At 29.0% G+C, this 6,820-nt stretch overlaps 1 non-coding gene across 1 annotated transcript; it reads left to right on the top strand.

Annotated features, from left to right (window-relative positions):
• The first annotated feature begins 1,322 nt into the window (after window positions 1-1,322).
• Window positions 1,323-1,394, top strand: TRNAP-AGG (transfer RNA proline (anticodon AGG)). Its single transcript has one exon. It is a non-coding gene; the product is annotated as a tRNA-Pro (tRNA).
• The last annotated feature ends 5,426 nt before the right edge of the window (window positions 1,395-6,820 follow it).

Genomic DNA, 6,820 nt, shown 5'->3' with positions numbered 1-6,820 from the left:
TAAGCAAAAAAAACACTAACGAAGTGCATTCGCTTTGTCTTGCGCCAGCGACGACGACGTTAATGTGTTTCATTAAATAAGTATTTAATTATATTCATCTTATTTTAAGACCTATTAGACATTAATGGTTATTTATTTAGGTCTATTTCAACAAAGACAGTATGGTACTGTCTCTAAATATAACGCCAGCTCAAGGTCAATGGGACACTTAGTCCTAAGCCTCGCCGACTGTCGGCAAAGGGATAGAAATGCTATAGGGGCCTCCCAGAGTTTTGTGGGCAACTTCTTTTTTTGCTGTAAGGCAACCACTTTTCATTAAATCCGATTTTTTTTTTAGGTCTATTTCAACAATATTAAGAGAGAATAGAACTTCACGCCTTTTTTAAATATTGAGTTGTAATGTTTATTTAATCTTAGGTTGATATTTTTTACTCTTTAAACATTTGCTTTCAATCAAATTGTAACAAAGTAGGGTGTTTCTTTTGTTTTGCCTGCAAATAATAACTTTTTATTCATAACAATTTAACGTCTTTGTCTTGCTCCATCGAGGAAGCGTAAACTCTTCATTAAATAAGTATTTAATCATTAAGGCAATTTATTCAAATTATATTTGTCGCAACTGTAGAGTTATCTTGTAACTCTGTTGCTTTCTTAAGTGAAGATTTTTAAGTAAAATTTTGCTTTAAAATAAAGCATGGATTATTTACCCATGCAATACATAAATGAAAGTTCTAAAATTGACAATATTAATAGAGAAAAACACAGCAGTTTTGTCTTTTTTAACTGATTTTAATTAAATAAGAGCATTTACATTTTAAAATATGTTCCACCAAAAGCAAATTTAATTTTTTCCCCTTCAAGTAACTACACAAATACCTATAAATCTTGACTTCGACGCATATCGTATTTCTATTATAAATAATAAAGCTATTTATTTAAGGTTTAAAAAAAATTATACTTTAATTATATGTTTCGCTGTGTTTTTCCTAAGAATAGATTTCTGAGTTTATATTGAAATTTTTTTCAATTTCCTTTTCGGTCGAATAAAATCCTTTTAAAAAGTGGTGATTGATTATATTGTAAATTCTAAAAACAACCCCCATAATTTCTCTATTTCTTGTTTTTATTTCGAAATTAACTTATCCCTGGCCATTACTTTTGGTAATTATTTTTACTTTGTATTCATGGTTAGATTATAGCTTTTTGAGCTATTTCTATTTCGTAAGCGCCCTTATTATGATTATCTTTGACTTTTATAAATATGGCAAATCCCCAGGCTACTAAATATTTAGTTATAAGTATATGTATTTATTTGAATAAGAGCTGCTGTCGTCCAGTGGTAGGATATTCGCTTAGGGTGCGAGAGGTCCCGGGTTCGACTCCCGGCAGCGGCCTTTTATTTAAAAAAATAATTATTTTTTTACAAAATTTTTAATCTAATAAAGAAATGGCACACCTACCTAAAACTCTAAGGAATTTTATTTTTCAAGGAAAAAGTTTAATAGCATTAAATAATTTAATCTTACACAATTTTATTTCAATTAATACCTTTTATTCAATCAATCGTCTTTTTCTTTTCTGTGAAAAGCAAAGGATGTTTAAATCTGATATTGTTTGTTTTGGTTGTTCTTTTAATTAATTACAAAATTTGTGGTTAGGGTTATTCAAGAGTAAATAAGCTGTGTTTAAAGTATTTTCAAATTTCTGTACTTTATATTAAGAAGCGGCCTGTGCCAAGATAGGTGCAACGTAGTGCTTGAATTGAGATAAAATGTTTTTTTATTGTAATTAAATATTAATAAAATAAAGAGTGGGCACTTTTGTATACCTTCTAATAATTGTATAATAGTATATAGACAGTGGAGTACTGTTTTTAATTAAATTTCAGACAGTGAAATACTGTCTCTAATTATAACGCCAGCTCAAGGTCAATGGGACACTTAGTCCTAAGGCTAGCCGACTTTCGACAAGAGGTATTAATAGCTATAAGGCTGTGTAGAGTTGTAGGGGAGGCCTGATTTTTGCTGCATTTGTACTACTTTTAATAAATACCTTTTTTTTTATTATATAGTCGAAAATATCCTGTAAGCCAGTGGGGTTTGCTATTTATTATAATTAAATCGACGGCGTTGGGCTAGTGGTCGGCTTGCAGATTCACTCCTGTGCTGCCCGGGTTCGAACCGCGCTTTGGTTGGTAAAAGAACGAGAACCGGGACGCCGTCGCAAAAGTGGGCGCTAGTCGTAATAACCCCACTATAAAAAGACTAAGACAGTATGGTACTGTCTCTAATTATAACGCCAGCTCAGGGTCAATGGGACACTTAGTCCTAAGGCTAGCCGACCGTCGGCAGAGGGATTAAAGCTGGCATAAGGGCCGTGGGGGGTTTACGCAGCAATGCGGTTCCCCGACCGGGTTACAGAGAAACACACGAAGAAAACAAACAAGTATTAACAACTACAGCTTAAATAATCCAACATTTTTTAGTATCTTAAACTTACAGATAAGAAATTACCCGACAGGCCTCTGCGAAATAAAACATATACATGGGCCTCTGTAATATATGTAACTAAAGCGTCAAAACTACCCAGCTCTAGCTGTTAAAAGACAATGTGAGTAACGATTTGCCCTCAGAAAGTTTGACGGAGGTAAATGGCAGGTACGTTGACCAAGGGCAAGTCTGGAGTAATTCCTAGCAGCTTACACCCTTGCTAACTCTTAAACTTTCTTAATTTCGGTGTTTGCTCACAGGGAAGCTCTAAATCCTATAAGTCAAAAAGACTTCGAAGAAAGAGGCAAGAACCGAAGCCTTTGTGGTATAATTAGGATATAGCCTGAATTGACTGAGGTAAGCATAGAGTTGTTTGACATACAAGTTATATGATCGTTGATGATTCCTGAGTATGCCTATTTGATGTATAAAAGCAGCCTCTAATTTAAATAAATATTTAGGAGCAGGGTATAAGGAAAGAGCCCTTTTCCCCCTTTTTTTTACTGATTGAAGTGTAGCTTTTTCACAAAGTTAAATGAATCATCTTTTTAGAAATGCTAGCGTTATAATCTAAAAAGATTAGTACCCGAACCTCAATAAATATATTACTAAATAAAAACTAATTAAGAAATTAAAAAGGTTTGATTTTTTCAAGCAATAAACGCAATTAGAAACAAACTAAAAAAGCCTCGATTGGAGACTATTAATGAGTTTAAAAATCGTTTTCAATAAATGCAGCCTGCAACATATTTTTAAAAGTACAAACTAATAAAACTAAAATTAGACAAAATTAATAAAATAATTAAAAAGTATAAATCATAATTAATAATGCCGAATTCAAACAAATTTATTAAGTAATTCCACGGATAAATAAACCAGAATTTATATTGTAAACATTTTACATTTATTTAACAACGGTAAAGATATCTTTAATTTATTCTCACTTTTTTAAAATTTATAATTATTTATTAAAATTATATTTTCCAACAGAAGTCAAATCGAATTTAATTTCATTAACACTCTCTGCTCTAATTGGAAATATTTTAACTAAAGGTCGTGGCAATAGTGTATTTCCATCTAAAACAACAATATTGTTGTTATAAATAGTTAAAGGTCTTTCATTTATTTCACAAATAAATTTTAAAATTTTATTACAAAGCAAAAATAATTTTTTTCCAATTTTTACAAATAAATCATTAGAATCAAAACAACCAAATTCTACATTATTAGCAGGTATATATTCAGCCCCAGTTTCATTCACAAGCATAATGAAATCTTTACAAAAAATAGCTAAAGAATCTTCACCCAAACAAAAAGAATGGTAATCTTTTATAAAAAATGAATCTTTAATTTCCCCTTTATAATTAATTAAAGTTAATAAATTTTCATAAAAAACATAAATTAAATTATTACTCAACCCTAAAAGGGAACATTTCATTTCTTTTTTCCAAATATTAGAAAAATTTATAACATCCCCATTAGAAATAACAAAGTTTCTACCTTTAAAAGCTCCTAATTTAGATTTTAAAAGATCTTTAAATTCAAAATTTTCAAAAGATCGATCATGAAATTTTATAAAAATTTGAGAAGAATTTTCTGATTCTAAAGAAATCATAAACCCTTCAAAAGAATAAAACAACAATTTCCCCTCTTTATTTTCATAAGAACTTGGATTTCTATAAATTAAAATTGGATTTATCAAAGATGATTGTTGTTGTAAAAAATCATTATTTTCATCACTTTCAATAACATATGAGTTGTTACGAACTGAACCACCTTCATTCTCTAATCTCGTGTTTTCACAACCAGCTCTTTTTTCAGAATGGCCAGACTCAATGCTACTTTTACTACCTAGTTGGATGTGACTTGGTCTTCTAGTATTATCTACTCCCAGTTTACTTTTTAAACTTCTTATTTCAAGTTCATTTACCACACTTTCATTACTGCACGAATAAACTTCACTATTCATGTTTTCCTCGAAATTATTACCATTTTCTTTTATAAAATTATTACCCCCCTCCCCTTTCATAATTCCTATTATCACTCCTTTTCCTTAAACTTTTTTTATTTCCGTTATCTACAAAAGCATATTTTTCTTCAAAATCCTCTAAATTAATTACTCTTTTTCTAATTTCTAATTTAGGAAAGTCAAATTCAGGAAACTCCAAATCTTTCACAAAAGTTTCTTGTATTTTTAATTTTTCATCTTTTTCTTCCACTATAAAACACCTGCCCATTTCTTGAATTACTGTAAAATCATCATTACCTGAAAATCTACCCAATTCATTTCCCAAACAATCAAAAACACCAATAAATCCATTAAATGGAGAAAAAATAGTTCCACCAGAAGGACTAAATTGTATTTTTTCAATTTTATTTGAAAATTGAAACAAAAAAAAGTGAGCTGACACCATTGGAGGCAAGATTGTTTCTAGCAGAATTATGGCCATTTGTATTAGAACTGCTATGAACATACAACTTTTGCTCACTCAAAGTAAAAGGGTGTTTATTATAAAAAAGTTTTGGCTCTATAAAATCATAACTGAAATTATCTGGATAAATCGTTATTTTATTTCTAAAATCAGATACAAAAACTTTTATATTATCACTTACAAGAGAAGTTATTGGACCAGAATGTTTATAACTTTTAGTAAATTTGACTAAGTGTTCATTGTAATTGTAAATATTCAAAATCCCCACTTTCAAATCCCAAATAAATAAAATTATCTTTTATAAAAATTGAACTAATTTTTTTTTCTAATTTACAGATTTCAATTTTATTAGAAGAGACTTTGGCTTTGTTATTAGAAAAATCAGTTTTAGTGTTTTTTTTAATAAAAAACAAAAAAAACACCAATTTTATTAGTAAATAAAATTACATCATTGAATAATTGAAATAATTTAACATCTTCTTCAAGTACAGTGTTTATCAAAGCTTTAGTAGATTTGTTGTAGAATTTAAAAGATTTTTTATAAGAAACGATGTATTTTTCATTACTCTGAATCATAGAGGGGATTTCAGGAATTTTTTATTGAAAAATTGGAGATTGAATTTCGGAGGGAGTTTTAATTTGAAAATAAAAGCAGAGGAGGGATAGACGATCCGGGTTAAAAGAGTGGTGTTTATTTTCTTTGAAAAGTTACATTGGAAGTGGTTTAAAAGGGTGTTTTTTTAGTAAAAACACAGAAAACTGAAATAGAGGCAAGGAATCATAATGTAGAATAGACATGCTTAATAAATGAATATATTTTTAAGAAAACAACTAGTTTATTTATTTACTATTGGGTTATTAAAAGATTGTGTTGGTATCTTTATTTATACAAGCCCCCACTCCATTTTTTCTAATTTATTTATATACGCGCTTGCCCATTCATATTTTGCTAGATTTTTTATTCTTAATAATTATAACAACTTGAATTTTAAATAAAATAATGTCTTCCCCCCACATAATTGTTGCACTGTTTTCCCCAATTAATTAAATATTTATTACTTTTCAAATTCTGTAATAATTTCGGCACCTTTCTTAGCATTTATTTTAAATATTTATTACTTTTCAAATTCTGTAATAATTTCGGCACCTTTCTCAGCATTCATTTTAAATATTTATTACTTTTCAAATTCTGTAATAATTTCGGCACCTTTCTCAGCATTTATTTTAAATATTTATTACTTTTAAAATTCTGTAATAATTTCGGCACCTTTCTTAGCATTCATTTTGAATATTTATTACTTTTCAAATTCTTTTGTGTTTGCACTTTTCCCCAATATCTAATACTTTCGGCACCTTTCTTAGCATTCATTTTGAATATTTATTAATATACTAATTCTTTTGTGTTTGCACTTTTCCCAATATCTAATAATTTCGGCACCTTTCTCAGTATTCAATTTAAATATTTATTACTATACTAATTCTTTAGGGTTGACCACTTTTCCAATTATTTAATATCTACTTCTATTCTTTTCTGTAATATCTACCACTATTCTTTTCTGCTGTGAAAATTTTTTCTAAAAATTTTATTCCCCTACATGGGAATCAACAATAGTGGGGATTACAAAAAGACTAAAACTGGAGCAACTTTAGGCAGATATTGCAAGAAAAGAAAGAATAGAATGGGTAGGCAAGCTTCTAATACTAAAGTTGGAGAAGAAAGAATAAGGGATGTTAGAGTTAGGGGAGGAAATATTAAAAAAAGAGCTTTAAGATTAAATGTAGGGAACTTTAATTTAATTAGTGCAAATTTATCTTTAGATTCTTCTATTGAACAAGTTGTTTACCATCCAAGTAGTAATGAATTAATGAGAACAAATACTTTAACTAAGAGTTCAGTTG

Source organism: Arctopsyche grandis, unplaced genomic scaffold (genome assembly GCF_051622035.1).
Source record: "Arctopsyche grandis isolate Sample6627 unplaced genomic scaffold, ASM5162203v2 HiC_scaffold_274, whole genome shotgun sequence".
NCBI classification, from domain to species: domain Eukaryota; kingdom Metazoa; phylum Arthropoda; class Insecta; order Trichoptera; family Hydropsychidae; genus Arctopsyche; species Arctopsyche grandis.
The sequence above is the reverse complement of the archived record's forward strand: the minus strand, read 5'-3'. Positions and strand labels throughout refer to the sequence as shown.